This window comes from Diabrotica undecimpunctata, chromosome 5, assembly GCF_040954645.1.
Source record: "Diabrotica undecimpunctata isolate CICGRU chromosome 5, icDiaUnde3, whole genome shotgun sequence".
In the NCBI taxonomy this organism is placed as follows: Eukaryota; Metazoa; Arthropoda; class Insecta; order Coleoptera; family Chrysomelidae; genus Diabrotica; species Diabrotica undecimpunctata.
The window spans coordinates 152,203,546-152,221,380 of NC_092807.1; positions in this window are offsets into that span (position 1 = coordinate 152,203,546).

Sequence of the window (17,835 nt, forward strand, 5' to 3'; positions counted from 1 at the left end):
GATTCTAGTCATAAAATGGGTTGTTATTCGTGGAGTGGATGTTACGAATCTAGACTTTGTTTCTTTTGTTCTCTAGCCACTTATATTCGGATATTAGGTGGATTGATAACTACGATATTGTAGAGCTTATGCATGGATGTGAGTCTTAACATCCGCTGAATTTGGCTGACTAATTTATAGCTAAATCTACGTGTTAAGTTTGTATTGATATCACCCATACAAGCAAGGAATATTCGGCAGCAGAAGCATAGAGTTCAAGCGTCTACGTTTTAAGAGTGGAAGGATGTGCTTCCCATTTTTAGCTGACAAGTTCGCATAGAATATTATTTTTCTGGTTCTAGTTTGTTATTTAGTTTTAAACAAAGTTCTGTGACAAAGCACGTGGTGTTCGTGTGTGTTAAGGTATAAAAAAAAGTGAAACTGGAACAAAACCATGAAGTGGAGATATCCAGGAGTGGCTAGTATACCTGTTGAATACAAAGCACGTAGTGTTCGTGTGTATTAAGGTATAAAAAATGCTTATTAAAGGCTTAAAATTTTTATTTTAAAGAAGATCTTTTTGGAATTGAATCATTCCATCATCAGTTTAATAAAAAGTTGTTAAAAAACATTGTATGGCCACATAAAAACATTGGAAGGACATCAGTATTAAAAACAATCCTCATGGTATTTATAAAGGTAAATACAATAGACTGTTAACTTTGTTGATTAATAAAAACTAAAAATTGAAAATGGGGGCATCTTACATGACCCCCTGGAGCTGGTGAGGTTTTATCGACTTACATTACCTCTGATCTGTGCTGGAGTCTAGGGCTAACTCTCCACTTCATGGTTTTGTTCCAGTTTCACTTTTAAAGTTCTGTGAATTAGAAAGTGTGTTTAAGGATTTCATAACAGTATTGGTTCAGGTATATGTTCAAATTTGTGAAAGCGTCTCTGTTAGGGACATTGAAGGAGCACACCTGACTTTTCCAGTGTTTGGCTTAAAATTGATATATAATCTATTTTTGTTGTGTTTAAGATATGAATTAGATTTTTCTCCACTTCAGAAAAAAAGTTTTTGTTTGTGCAACAATAGATGTATCGTCTACATAATAAAAGTCCTAGTCTTTACTGGTATGGGTTGTGTAAATGTTATACAGTGTAGGGGCCATTAAGGTACCCCAAAGGAGACCGTTCTTCTACGTTCTCCATCTTCATCTTCTATTCTTACCATTGAATGATACCGAAAATCTTCTATTATGTAGGCATACGTGAATAATACAAGTGAGTTTATTACCTAAGGGGATATCACATAGATTTTGGAGAAATGTTCTTTAATTTAAGGTGTCGTAAACAGAATTTAGATTGACAAATACCACTCCTCATGATCCAAACTCAACATCGTTTAAAGGTTTCCTCAGCTGACTGGTTTTGTCCTCTCTCATTTTAAGTTTTTCTTTGCTTCTTTGCCGGCATTTATTATGTTTATTTCGTTATTTTCAGCGATCAGCTTAATACCAAATACCGTAGGTTTGGCCCCCTATTTGCTTCCTGCAGTAGAAATACGTCACATTTGTGTTAAGCGCATATATCTGATAAGCTTAAGTAAAGTAGAGTGTCTTTATCTGTAGATATGTCCTTAATATTTATAGACATAATTAGAATAGTTGGTCCTAAAAAGTACCGATTTGACAAAAATCATATTGAACGGGTGATTGAAGAAAAAACCGATTAAGTAATTATTCACTACCGAGAGTACGCTCGATTGGGGTGGTCTTATTGTTACTACAAATTATGTACTATTACAATAACTGTACTTAATATATAGTCTCTTTGTGAAAAGTAAATGAGCTTGTAATATCGGTTTACAACTCATATATGGATAAGGAAATAAACAGGTTAAAATGTGACAACAAATTGCTATATAACAGTATGAGACAATATTCATATGCTGTGGCAAAATCATCATATTTGGGTAACATTGATATTTATGTGGCAATCAGCTGTAAAAGTCATTGCGTTTTTTAATGTCGTATCATATTTTAGCATATCATATTTTGAGTGAAATTGATCCTTAATTCGTCTAATAATATTAAGTTTTTAAAACAGCTGTGTTTTTATGCTCATTCGTTCACCTTTTGTAAAACAGTCTGTGTAAATATAAGGGATTTATATAATCTTTTCATTTCGTAATCTTTTCGTTTCATAATTATAGTTCTCTTGCTTCTATGGTAATATATATACATACCCAATTCAAAAGATTTTAAGATTTATGTCAATATTTCTGAAGTGCCTTTCCTAGGATAATTTTGTTTTTAAGCCTAGTTCGTTTGATTACATGTAATTGATTTGATAGTTCACAACATAAGTATTGATTCTAGGTAGGATAGCAGGTGTTGATAAATATGATGGGTCGGTAGAGAGTCTCATTATTCCTAAATCTGACCATATGTTACCTCCCCCTTTATTTGAGGAAGTCCTAAGGACATTTTTTCTCTTGAGGCATCCTCCCAATTTAACTTGGCAATGCAGTTTTTATAGAGTCTTTGGATAAAGCCAGCGCAACTTTAGCATTGAGATTTAGTTTCTTGTACGACGTTGCTATCTTTATATATGTGTTTGACCTTGGAATTAGTTCTGTTCAGTATTGGTTAGTACTCGGACCTCTGTACCTCTTGTAAGTCGGAAAATACCTCTGATGGCTTTTCTAGCAATCCTGGTCTAGCATTAGCACTGGTTTGATCACAATTTTATATATCCTGATTTTAGAGATTCGAATTAGACTTCTGGATTTAAAAGAGGGTTATATATACATATACATCAGTTAGCTACCTGAATATTTCTTTCTATTTTTTATGTAACAACATTACCTACGATATCTAAGACGCTGCAATCTTTCAAAATTATATGGCTTTATTGTTCCGTTATACCCTACTCTAGATCCTCTCTTTTGTATGTTAAAGAACATTTATTTGATTTTCTCATTAGTGACTATTTTATTTTATAGCATTCTATTATTTAATTTATGGATTAAATCCGGATAGCAAATAGATATTCTTCACTTTCTTGGAGAAATTATATTCTAACACACAAAATCCTATTAAATTGTCAAAACCTTCCTTGCATATTCTATTCAATTATAAGGTGCAGCAGCAATATCAGTACCATAATAAGGCGTATAGTTCTAAACTGGTAATGTTTTCGGGGCTGCTACCTGGTATCGGGGAGCAGAATTATCATTACCGAGTTAATGCATATAGGAATTGTTGCTTGAACTTTATTATTACTAAACAACACTATATTTCCTAGTAAAATAATCATGAATTTACAGTAAAAAAAAATTTTGAACGTTGGTTATGAAAACATGTACATACCAATGGGTTCACTATGTCGATATCCAGCAAAATCCTTTTAATAATGATACGGGAAATCAAAGATCAAAATATGCTCCAAGAAACTCTGTGTTATAAAACAGTCGAATAAAATACAGATTCTCTATTCAAATAGTCAAAAAATTAATGAACAGCTTACTAAAATAGAAATAACGCCTATTTAAGATGTAATCCATTAACGGCCCAAGGAACAAAGCACTCCTAGCATATGGTAATGATATAGGTCTCATAACTCTAATAAGAAACTCTCCCGTCCACAAACTTCAATAAAGTGAAGAGAGCACGAAAAATGTTTCACTTAAAATCAACGAAATGAAAACCAAATACAAGCGAATCAACAGAGGATAATAAACTGGTTTATTTGCTTAGTACATTTGTTGGTTCTGAGCCTACTTCGTTAGTCAAGAGGTGGGATAAGAAACAAAAATCAAGAACTATTGTATGCTGTCCAAATTCAGTGCAATTTTATAATAAATTTATGGGAGGTGTCGATCTTATGGATTCACTAATTGCTCTTTACCGAACAGACATAAGATCTAAAAAGTGGTATCTAAAAATATTTTTTCACCTTCTGGATTTAGCTGTTGTTAATAGCTGGTTCTTGTATCGTCGTGATTGCGATTACTTTGAAATTAAAAAGAAAAACCAGTTGCCTTTGTTACAGTTTAAGTCCCACTTATGTAGCGTACTGTTAGCAAGAACTGACCAGATCAAAAACAAAAGACGTCCCAGGCTCAGTGAAATTGAGAACGAAATTGTAAAAAAAAACAGAGGAGAGGATCTACTGCTATTGTACTACCATGAGGAGCAGCAGCAATATCAGTACCATAATAATGCATAGAGTCCTGGACTGGCTAATCATTGGATAATAGGAAGCATGGATGTAGCAGTTTTAATGGTTTGGTGACTGCTTACTGAAATCGGGGAGCAGAGATATCAGTACCAAGTTAATGACTATAGTAGTTGCGGATACATTTTCTGATAACTTAGTTCCTACCTTTTTTTTAACATATACTATAGAAGTCTCAAGTACAATTCTCATGTAATTGTTGAACATGCATAAGGTATTTAGACATCGTTTTTTTCTAAAATGAACGTTTTAGATTTTCAGATGTATAAACTTGACGTGAATTAATTTGAACTCATTTAGTTTAGGCTCTAATAGGTATACTATTTTGTAGGTTAAACTCTTATGCTATACTTTAGCAAAGGCCTAAGCTATGTCAAAAAAGACTAGCACAATTCTTTTTTCTAAAACGTATTTCTCAACAAGTTTCTCACTTAGTTATGTCGATAATTCTATATATTCAATTAATCATAGGATACTTTTTATCTCTGAATAAAAATTATCGGTTTGAAATCAGCTCTTTTTTTTATTATTGGTTTCATTAACTTACATAAATAAATACAACCTGATTTAAAGTAAAGCTGAAGTTGATTTTTAAATGCCCACTTTAGATACTCTGTTTTTGTTTGCCTTATTTTTAGACCTTTTTGCTCAAGCGCCCATCTCCATTGACTCAATCATTAATTCAATTCTCTCTCCTTATCTCTTACTAACACCACATCGTTAGCATACATCAGGCACCAAGGGATATCTCCTTGACATGTTTTCGTTAATTTTTCCAACACTAATTAGAAGAAATAAGGGATTAGCACTGACCCCTGATGCAATACTATTCTCAAATGAAATTTATCAGTCTTACCCTCACTTGTTCTAACATTAGTTTTCCATTACTTGCCTTATGATAAAAATTGCATCCGTTGTTGATTTGCCTTGCATGAATTTAAACTGATTCCATCAATTATTCTCTCCCACAGTTTCATGGTGTCACAGAGTAGTATTAGGGCTCTTTAGTTTGTACATAGTTTAACATCTACTTCGTTTTTGTATACAGGTACTAAAATTATGTAGCTCTTGAATTGCTTCCGCGGTCGTCATTTTGAGATGCTTGTCACACTCTTCGTTAATTGGCCGTCAAATAACTCCTTCCAGCGATTTTTTACACCCTTTTCTTGCATAAATAGTTTATTGTATTTATCTCGTATACATTTAATCTGATTAAAATCTTTGGTTTTCTTTGCTCCACTTTTAGCAATTTTATATATGTTTTTTTCTTAGTATTCAGTTCATTGTACAGCTTTTCATACGCTGCTACCTTAGATTGTGCTACCGCTACTTTTGCTTCTTCTTTATCTCTTTGATACTTTTAATAATCTTAGTCTGATATATTTTCTTGCCCCTCCTTATATAACCTTCTCTTTTCTTTTATATTGTCTGAAACATCGTCTAACTACCTATATTTACCAATTTTTAAGTCAATTTCCTGAGATTTTTCCAAGTATTTTAGTTGCACCCTTTTTAATAATTTCTTTAAATTTCATTATGACCTTTTTCCATATTCCAACACATTCTTTTTTTTTATTTCTTTTCTAAATTGAACTACTTTGTCGTTTGTTAACGTCAGTTAATTGTTTTTGTGACTCTCCTTGATATTTTGGTTTTATTTCATATTTTACCTGTACATCTAGTACTAGCACTTTATGCTGTTGGCTTACAGTTTCACTAATTATTACTTTAGAGTCTTTACATAAGGGATTTGCTTACGATCCATATTTGGAATTGATTTTATCTGCTTTTGAACAGTGGACTAGGTATGGCCACTGTTAGTACATGCTACTGCTAATTCCAGCATATTATCTGCCATATTATTTGCTACTAATAGCAATACTCTATAGCATTCTAATATTTCATCTATAGATTAAATCCGTATAGCAAATAGATATTTTTCACTTTCTCGGAGAAATAATATTCTAACATACAAAATCCTATAAAATTGCCAAAACCTTCTTTGCATATTTTATTCACTTATAAGGGACAGCAGCAATATCAGTACCATAATAAGGCGTATAGTCCTGGACTGGCTAATCGTTGGATAATAGGAAGCATGAGTGTAGCAGTTTTAATGTTTTCGGGACTGCTACCTGGTATCGGGGAGCAGAGATATGAGTACATAGTTATTGCATATATGAATTGTTGCTTGAACTTTATTATTATTAAACAGCACTATATTCTACAACACAAGAAACACTGTGTTATAAAACAGTCGAATAATATACAGATTCTCAATTCAAATATTAAAAAAATTAAAGAACAGCTTACTAAAATAGATTACGCCTATTTAAAATGCAATCCATTAATGGCCCAAGGTACCAAGCACTCCTAGCATATGCTAATGATATTGATCATCTCATAAGAAACTCTCTCCCGTCTGCGACATCTTCAACAAAGTGAAAAGAACACGAAAAATGTTTTACTTAAAACCAACAAAATGAAAAACAAATACAAGCGAATCAATAGAAGAGAGCAATTTAATCTAGATCGTGGATAAAACAAGTGATGTTTTTATCTAAGAGGATGTCATAGAATTTTTGAAGAAATGTGCTCTAATTTAATATGTCGTAAGCGGCATTTAGATTGACAAATACTACCCCTGATACCTGATATCTTTCGTACCCGTTGTTGATTTTTGCAACAACGGGTACGTTATTACATACTTTATAAGTATTACGAATAAAAATAAATAAGCAAGAAGAATGTAAGTGTACTATATTTAAACCAAGTGACAGGAAAAAGAATATTATACATACATGTACTTCTAAATTAAAAATTATATGCCTGGCAACGCAAGATACAAAAAACAATGATTTAAAATTGAAAATAATGATAGTTTGCACAAGCGACAAAGTATTTAAAACGATAAGGCCGAACATATTATATGTAATTGTAATAGATATGTTGGCTAAAATTAAGTTACCATAAGACACCGAAATATTATATCTGGGTAATGACTCACTACTGTTTGCTAGAATCTGCCATAAATGTATCCATGTGTTTATGTGTATCTAAAGTATAGTAGTATATTGAATTCCCTACATTAAAAAATCGAAATATTTAAATTAGACAGTAAAAAATTATAATTTTAAGATTAATTTATAAATTATTATAATTTAAATTTTACTGCTTGATGAAACTAATATTGTAAGTCATACACTGTAGCAATCAAAACATCGGAACGTACATTTATATAATAAATGTTTCAGTTCCAATGCATTTAAAAAAATACTAGTAAATAAAAATGGACACTTGCCTTTTCAAAGTTTATAATAGACACTAATTTCAGTTTATCTATAATTAAAGCAAGTAACATAAATTACCACCATAAAATATTTAACTACATTAACCAAGTACCTATTTGTGAAATTTCTCGATGACTAAATTGATTGATATTTAAATAAATTTGAAGTTCCAAAACGTACCTGCTGTAAAATTTAAAAATCTACGACTAATCAAATTATTGGCAACATCGGAGGAGTTTAGTTGTGTAAGAGAAGAAATATATACGGATCCCAAAAGTGTTTTAACCTATTACGGAGTCCACTTAATCCGACGTGTTGGTTGGAGTCCACATAAAGCGCTACCCAGATAATAATATACACGGTGTATATTCGCCCGGAGTTAGTATAATACCGTTTTAGTACGGAGCCCTCATTAACCGCTAGATCTATATATATATATATATATACAGTGCTTTTCAGATAACACTATCCACCGTAAATAACTTTTGAACTTTTAATTTTTTTTAGGGAAAACGCAAAAACACGTCAATTACTATTTGAAGTGGGAGACATTATGTCACATGTAAGCTTTCTGGGAAAGGTACCCTCTCACTTTCATATCATCCCCTAATTTTTTTTTTAAATTACTTCTACCTTTTTTATTGGATATTTGGATTCTTCTTTTGTACTGATTTCAAAAATGTATAACACATGATGCTTAAAGTGATTAGTTTATAAGAAAAATAAATACAAAATCAAGAAAACTGAATTAAAAAAAAATTACCAACATTTACATTTAGAATGAACATTTTACTACCAAAAATGTCTACAATAATTGTTCAAAATGACTGCTATTCACTTTCATACAATAGTACAATCAATTTTAAAATTCTTCTCTGACATTGCTTATCACGTCTGCATTTAATTGTCGACATTAGTCCTCCATTCTTTGTCATAAATCATCCAGAGATTCTGCTTGAGTAGCATAAATTTTTATTTTTAGATACCCCCATAAGAAGAAGTCTAGGGGTGTTAAATCCGGTGATCTAGGCGGCCAATCCATCCTCTGTCCTCTTCTCCGTATCCAACGAGCATGAAAAGTTTCATTTAAAATTATCGCACAGATAAAGCAAAGTGTGAAGGAGGTACCTCATGTTGAAATGCAACCAAATCTTCGTAAAGGTTATTATCATTTTCTACTATTTTTCTAATACGATCAACCACTTGCATAAATAACTCAAGATACGATGCACCATTTAAGTTTCCAGTGATAAAAAAGGGTCCGATAATGTGATACCCTAAGATACCACACCATGAGTTTAACTTTTAATGATGCTGTCTGTGAAATACACGCACAATATGTGGATCACTCTCAGCCCAGTATCGACAATTCTGTCTCTTCACCAAGGCATTTATATAAAATGAGCATTTATCAAAAAAGCAAATATTGCTTAACAATTGTGGATTATTAATGATGCATAGTATCATTAATTCGCAAAATTCGAGACGACGATCAAAATCTTCTTCATTTAATTCTACCAATCTAATTTTGACTGGATGAAACTTAAATTTATGGAAGACTCGAATGGCTGTAGAAGGTGAAAGACCTATTGCTCTGTATATTGTTGACAGATACTCAACCAGTGCTCAGCCTCTAAGTTAGGCTTCTCAGAGTTTTGTAAAATAGTTTTTGGTTAGTGTGGTAGTCCTTCTCCAGCTTATTCCCAAAATCCTCCCAGCTTTTCTTTTTTGCTTTAATCACCATGTCTTTTACTTTTGCCCTCTTGCTTATATTTTTGATAGCTTTCTGCATTCTGGTTCCCTAGATATTTCTTCCACGCTAACTTCTTGGATTTGACCTCTTCTTTTATTTGATTACTCCACTAATTCGTACATTGTCTGTTTTTATTGATTTTAGCTATTCCGCAGATTTGCTTGCCCCCATCTAGGAGAGATTCTTTAAGATTTTGCCAAGTTTCTTCTAAGCCATAGTTCTGGTTTAAGTGCTTTTGTAGACTATTGTTCACATAGCTTTTGTATTTCTGTGCTATTTTCTTATCTGCTAACTTGTATGACCTAATAACTGCGTTGGTGAGGTTTCTTGGGGTTCTGTCTCTTTTTCTTGGTACCTTCTGCGTGCGTTTTTGTTCCACACCGATATTAGTTCGGAATACTACCAGATAATGGTCGCTATATATTTCTGCTCCCCTTCTGACTCTGACATCTTTAATACATTGTCTTAAGGGTCTGTTTACCAATACATAGTCAATAATGGACTTTTCTCTTCTACTCTTGACTTCTCTGGATTATTTGTGCACATCTTTGTGTTGAAAAAACGAATTCATAATTATCAGGTCATTCTCTCCACAAAAGTCTATAATTCGTTGACCATTATTGTTTCTTACTTGTATTATACATTTTTAAAATCAGTACAAAAAGTAAAATCCAAATATAAAATAAAAAAAGGGTTAAGTAATTTAAAAAAAATAAGGGGATGATGCGGGGGGTGAGGCGGTAGTAAGTCTAAATATGACATAATGTGTCCCCCTTCAAATATTAATTGACGTGATTTTGGCTTTTCCTAAAAATTAAAAGTTCAAAAGTTATTTAGGGTGGATAGTTTTATCTGAAAAGCACTTTCATAAATCTTTTTTGTTTTCCAGATTACTTAGTGTTTTCAAATTTGCATTAAATTGAATCTTTATTACATTACCATGTAAACACATTACAATGTAAAATTACGTATAACCATTTCAAATAATAGCTATGTATGGCCTTCCCACATTAATTAATTGCTAATGAATCAAGGAAAAACTAACGACAATAATATTAAGCCAAAATTTCCAGGAGATATAAATTTTAACTAAATTATACACTACATAACTACCTACATTATATGACTATATATATAACATCAACCAGTTTACAAGATTATTACCAAAAACCAAAACAAAATAATCATGAAGGCTGTCATATTGTGTGCTATTTTTGCACTTGTAGTAATGCAGATTTTAGCATTACCACTGGAAGAAATAGAAGAAGGTAAATAAAAATTTTAACTACATTTTTAAAAATTGATTTAATATAGTTTCTGATCTAGACATTAATAATATAGAAATTATTTTTTTATTTGTCATCAAAATATTATAAACATTTACTTTTAGGAATTTCTGTAATTCACCTTTTGAAACTTTTATATTTCATTATTAGCCTATTAAATACCCAATATCCAAACCTATAAATTTTATAGCTTTGGTTATTAATATTATTATGAGCGCCCAGAAACAACACTCTTTGTTGTACACATTCTACGAATTTGGTGGTTCTCATTTAGATAGTGAAGATACCCTCACCACTGTACGAAATACTCTTTAATTTTTAGATCTGAACTTGTTAATTTCTCATTTATACGGTAGAAAGAAGGACTTGGTTACTTACTTGCTTCTTTAAGTTTTTCAGAGGATTTGTATAACTGTAAAATTTAGTCATGAGTTGTATTAGTGAAGTTCTGTCTGTAATTCTGGTGTTTTTGTTTGTGAGAGCAACGATTTGCTTCTTCCCAATGATTAATCCTTTTCTTGTTTTCTTATAATTATTTCTGTGTTCGATTGCATTTTCTACCAGTCTTTTTATCTTCTTCTTCAAGTGCCATCTCCGCGGCGGAGGTCGGCAATCGTCATAGCTATTCGGACTTTTGAGACGGCTGCTCTGAAAAGTTCATTTGATGTACATCCGTACCAATCTCTCAGGTTGCGCAGCCATGACATTCTACGCCTTCCTATGCTTCCCTTTCCTTGGATCTTTCCCTGCATAATCAGTTGGAGCAAGGTGTATTTCTCTCCACATGTAATATGTCCGAGATATTCTAATTTTCTTGTTTTTATTGAATTTAAAATTTCCATTTCTTTGTTCATCCTTCCCAGAACCTCTTTGTTTGTGACGTGTTCTGTCCATGATATTTTCAGAATTCTTCTGTACACCCACAGCTCAAATGATTCCAGTTTTTTCATTGATGTCGCATTCAAGGTCCAAGATTCCATTCCATAAAATAAAGTCGAAAAAACATAGCACCTCGCCAACCTAACTCTTAGTTCCAGTTTTAAATCCCTGGTACATAGAACTCTTCTCATTTTGTTGAAATTCGCTCTAGCCTTTTCTATTCTTATTTTTATCTCCTGATTGTAATCATTTGTGGAGTTAATCATTGTTCCCAGGTATACATATTTGTCCACTTGTTCAACGTTGGTTTCGTTTATTAGAAGATTCTCGTTATTTCTTTGAGTTTTCGATATTCTCATAAATTTGGTCTTCTTGACATTCATTGTTAGACCATACTCTTTTCCATACTCTGCTATTCTGGTCACCAGTCTCTGAAGATCTTCAAGTCTTTTTATACACAATTATTAAGATGCTGCTTCTCCATTTATTTGGCATTTATGTCACTTACATACTTTTATTAAATAAAATCTTTTAAGATATCGTATTCCTGTTTTTCCTAACACAGTTTTTTGTTTTTTTTTATACTCACTCTAGCGGTTCTGTTAATTCTCTATCTACATTAGAATCGATTTAACTGTTAAAAAAATGATTTTCAGAACATTTTAGTACCTGCTACATCATCGTTTTCGCCATCATTATCTTCTCCATCATCATTTACAGCTGTTCTGGTTATAAGACATTCTCAATGTATTTTATTTTATTATAATTATCTCATTTACACTTTTTAGTATAGTTTTTATATCATATTCATCTATTTTTACTTCTTTCAAAGTTTCCTCTTTATATTGGTTTTTATTTTTTATGTTTGTTGTTTGTATTTCGTTCTCTTTTTGACTCTACTGCTTTTTCCTTTTCCTCGATCTTTTTCTGTTGTTGTTGCTTTTCCGGGTTTCAGTTTATATTTCCTTTATAATTTTAGTATGTGATCATTTAAGTAAGTGAGTAAGCCTGACGTTTTAATTCTGAAATATTTTCTTTTCAATTTTTTAAAACGCATCATTTGCAATTTTCTGTTTGCACACAAATGAGCATTCATTGGTTTAATTGTTTGACAAATAGTGATTTAATATAGTCCTGTATATTTGGCTATAATATTTGGTTTAACTTGCAGTAAATTTGTATTTTCTTTTTAATTTTAAATTGCATTTAGACATGCACCTCAGCATTTAGTTATTTTCCGTTTAAAGAAACACTTTACCCAACAAGTATAGCACAGAACTTATTCAGCGGTTGATCAATCATATCTTTTACAAAATTACCAAATCAAAAAATTACTGCACTAGCTCTTTTCTTTCAGTGGTAGTCATAATTCTCATACTTTTGATTCAAAGTTTTTTAACACACTATTATGTAATAAACTATAATGTTGTTTCTTTTTTCAGAAGGTCACCTGCGGTTTAAAAGGTTCACGTGTGATGTATTGGGTTCCATTTCGTACTCTGGAGTTAGCATGCATGACCATCCTTGCTCAATTAAATGCAGAATGAGAGGTAGCGACGGCGGATATTGCGATGAACAGAACGCGTGCATCTGTAATTAGCTGGAATTAAATTGTTTTTATTTGGCTATTAATTAAAATTAAAATAAAACTTATCTGATATTTAATTTATTTTATGTTCGATATAGATCTTTGATAAAAATAATTTTCAAATAATTTGATCCAATTTATGATATGTTTTTGGGTTGTACCAGCTCGAAAATAATAATAAAAAGGCACACTATACTCTATTCACTGAACTAAGCGATAACTTTGGTAGTAACTTTATTGTATTATGTTGGGAAAACTTTGACTTAGACTAGAAGTAGCTAGAAACTATTATCAAAGAAATGGGCGATTTTTTTCACGATTATTATACTTCAAAACACTCCTGAAGAAGGCGACTGCATAAACTCAAATCGTGGTCGTCGGCATAAAACACTTTAAAACCTTATCATGAAAGATATAGTTAGGGGAAAGTATGAAAGGAGTACGAACGAAGCTATTTTAACTTATAAATCCACGCTTAATAAAGTTTCGATGCCAATGATTTGCAAACTATCTTTTCTAAATACTTTCCTTACGGTGCTTTATAACCTAGTGTGCCCGTTAGAGCTCCTTGGTTTCTTACTAACTCTGTTGCGAGGGGGGTAATGATATTGTTTCGAAGCCTCTTTTAATCCTCGGATCTTCCTTTGTTGAGCTCTAGAGAGGCGTTACTTGAGTCTTACTTATTAATTTTTTAAATTTAAACATCCGAAATTATACTTTATAAATTCGAATTTTCAAATTGTAAAAAATAATTCTTCGGTAAAATAATTTATTTTCTTAAAATATATATATATATATATATATATATATATATATATATATATATATATATATATATATATATATATATATATATATATATATATTGTTATGATGTGTTTTTTGTTTGAATGATGAGCAATGAGTATTTTTAATAATATAATATATAGGGTTTTTATCGCGGTTCTCAAAGAATTAGCTTGTAAGTACTTTTTAAATTATCTTTATTATAACTATTATGAAACACACATATATATCTAACCTAGCCAATGTAAATTTAAAATAAACTATCTTTAAATTGATGTTCTTATAAAACTAATTAAATTCTATAGACAATCTAAAATTTAAACAAAACTATCTTCAAAATTGAAATTGTTATGACACTAACTAAATTATATTAACAAAATTTTGTACCTTTCTTTCACTGAATGCCTAAATGAACTGTTTTCTACTATATAGATTCTAATCACCACTGAATGTCTTCGTACTTCAGTTATCCTTGTTTTTTGTGAAATTACTTTTTCCAATTATCAGCTTCTACCAATTTAAGATATAGTTTTCTTCACCAGCATTTATACACCACCAACCAAACCAGCAAACAGCATTTATATTTATTCTTCTTTTCAATATACCAATATCCAATTATTATAAGTTGATTTATACTAATCTCCAATCATAATATAATTTTAATTCCTTCCAATGTCCATCCAATATTCTTCTAATATACTTTTATAATCTTCAATAATTATTTGTGTATAATTATAAATGTGCATTAAATATATGCATAATTTTTAATCTTCGTTTAACTCACTATATTAAACAATTGGACTATCTCCAACTAACTTTCATATTTCTTATAAAACTGCTTGACTGACTTACTAAAACTGTGAACAATTGACTTCACTAATTAATTGTGTCTATCTTCTACTAACTTTCATAATAAACTGCTTGACTTCTGACTAAAAACTTCCATCTTGAATCCAAATCACGGGTATTTATATCTTTTTGATATTCTAGAATCATCTGGTAAGAAATCATGTTCCATTCGTTCTATTAACTTCTATATAGATGTTCTCGAAAAAAATATCTATTCGATCCACCGCCATAATCATTATTTCGAGAATGTTCGACCGTAAACAATGGTCAAATTCTGCACTCTGAAGAATTCGTTAATGTTCCATTGATAATTTTGTTGACATTTAGGCTTTTCAGATCAGAATAAACATTCAAATTAGTAACTAACACTCTAATTTAATAAAATACACAATTCAAACAATATATTATTATAACCCCACTTTATATTCGTATTATGATTAATTTCTATCTGTCAATTCAAGAGTATTTTTGGTTGCCTAGGCACATGGCTCACTTACATATATTTACAACATTAAAATACAACTTTTTACACTTATTATATGCTAATTTATTAAAAATACCCTCACATAAATATATTTTTATTAAATTCTCTAGTATATAACTTATTTAAAACAACCAAATATCTAATATTATGTAGTATATAACTTATAAATTATTTTCTATAAACCCTAATTGTCACAATATATATATATATATATATATATATATATATATATATATATATATATATATATATATACATATATATATATATATATATATATATATATATATATATATATATATATATATATAAGAAAAAAGAAGTACTTGCGACTAGTTTGGAAAAAATATATGACTGTTTTGGATGGGTTGGAGCCAATAAAAGGGCTATTGGTTAACTATTTTTTATCTCGAGCTTTCAAAAAACAATTTTTGTTAACTCACCAAATAAAATTAGTTTAGTAAATAAAAATTGCTGCTTATACATCTCAAAAATAATTAATATAAAAATGTCCTAATCTAATAAATGTTTCTCTGAAATTTTAGTGTAATTTTGAAAACATTTTTTTTAATACAAAAACAATTGAATTTATAAATACGTTAAAATAGCAACCAATCACAAATAAGCCTCAATGTCATAAATACCAACAATTATATTGCCAAAAATAAAATTTTGTTTAAAAATTCTTTTTTGTTTAGTAACAAAAAAGAAGATTTATTCACCATTGATAGATGTCTGAAGAAATGTAACAGATATATGGAAAATTAAATCAAAATGTGACATTTTACAAGTTTTATACATAAATTATAAAGAAAGAATATAATTATAAATTTTGCTTAGATTTTGAACTTCTGATTTTTTGTTTAAATTATTATCACTTTTGCTAATACAAACCATTTCCAAAAAAGTCCTTTTGAATTTATTACTTTCACTACATAAATATATATATATATATGTATATATATATAATATATATATATATATATAAATATATATATATATATATATATATATATATATATATAATATATATATATATATATAAATATATATATATATATATATAATATATATATATATATATATATATATATATATTTATATATATGTATATATATATATATATTTATATATATGTATATATATATATATATATAATATATATATATATATATATATATATATATATATATATATATATATATATATATATATATATATATATATATATATATATATATATATAGTGCATGAATAGGATTTAATCTCTAATATTCTGTCTATCATATACTATTTTTTGTGAATTTAGCACACACTGAGTCTTGTTTTCATCAGTTGTACCAGAACTCTAAATCAATTTCGAAAGTTTTAAGGAAAACTGTCTACAGCATAAGGAAAAAACTTGAAGAAAATTGAAGAAAAAGACACAAAGAAAAATGTGGTCGAAAAAGCCGCTGTTCACACCAGCCACGAGGAAAAAGGGATTTAATGGGCTAATAATCAGAAATATTGGACCATGGATTATTAGAAGCAAGTAAATAACATTACTTAACACAGTTTTTCTTTTATAATACAATTGATCAATTTGTCCAGAATTCTAAAATAATAATATTCCAGGTTTGTTTTTCGGACAAATCTACCATATCATATACAGAAATGAATTTAAATTCTAATATTAAATACAAAAAACAAAGTAAATCCTGCGTAGAGCCGTACAAAAATTTAAAAATGATACTTATGGCTTCGTGCAGTTGGATCACTTGTTGAACTTAGTTATTGGCTTCAGATGATGGCTTGGATGTAGCTGAATCTAGATGTGTGTTGAATGCGTATATGTATTCCTGTATGTAAAGTCCCTGTGAGGAACCAAGAGGCTCAAGAAGTTCCACTCATGTGGTTGGGATATGTCCCACCAAAAGGTGTACAAGAAAAAATTAATAAGGTCAAAAAACTAAAATAATAAACTTTGTGTTAGCAACATCATAAAATTTAAACATTTCCGTGCCATTTTTAAAGAAGATTACAAATAATTATAATGTTAAGAAAATACTAAATAGGAAATTGCAAACGGCAAGGATTAAATAAATGTAATTATTATTAAATGAATTAGTTAAATTAAATAAAGATCCCACATGCATATCTCTTCTTTGTCAGCCATTTTCTATCCACTCCTGAATGTAGGTCTTTTCCAATTGCTTCCCAATCTAATCCACTGTTTGCCTGCCACTGCTCTTATGTCATCTACCCATCTTTTTTTAGGTCTTCCCATGCTTCTTATTGTCGTCCTTGGTCTCCATTCTAGAGTTCTCCGTGTCCACCTGTTGTCATTATATCGGGCTACATGACCTGCCCAGCGCCATTTTATTTTTGTTATTTCTTCCACAATATCCCTAATCTTCGTTCTACGTCTTATCTCGGTGTTTCTAATCTTGTCTCTCAGTGATATTCCAGGCATGGTTCGTTTCATTGCTCTTTGCGTTGTTTCTAATTTTTTACCAGATTTTTTGGTAAGGGCTACTGTCTCCAAGCCGTAGGTACAAACTGGTAGTATGCATGTGTTATATACCTTTTTCTTTAAGTTTACATGAATGGAGGTGTTTTTCAAGATATATGCTAGTTTGATGAAAGCGCCCCATGCCAGTTGTGTTCTTCTTTTAATTTCAGCATCTTGATTTGGTTTTCCTAGTTTGATGACA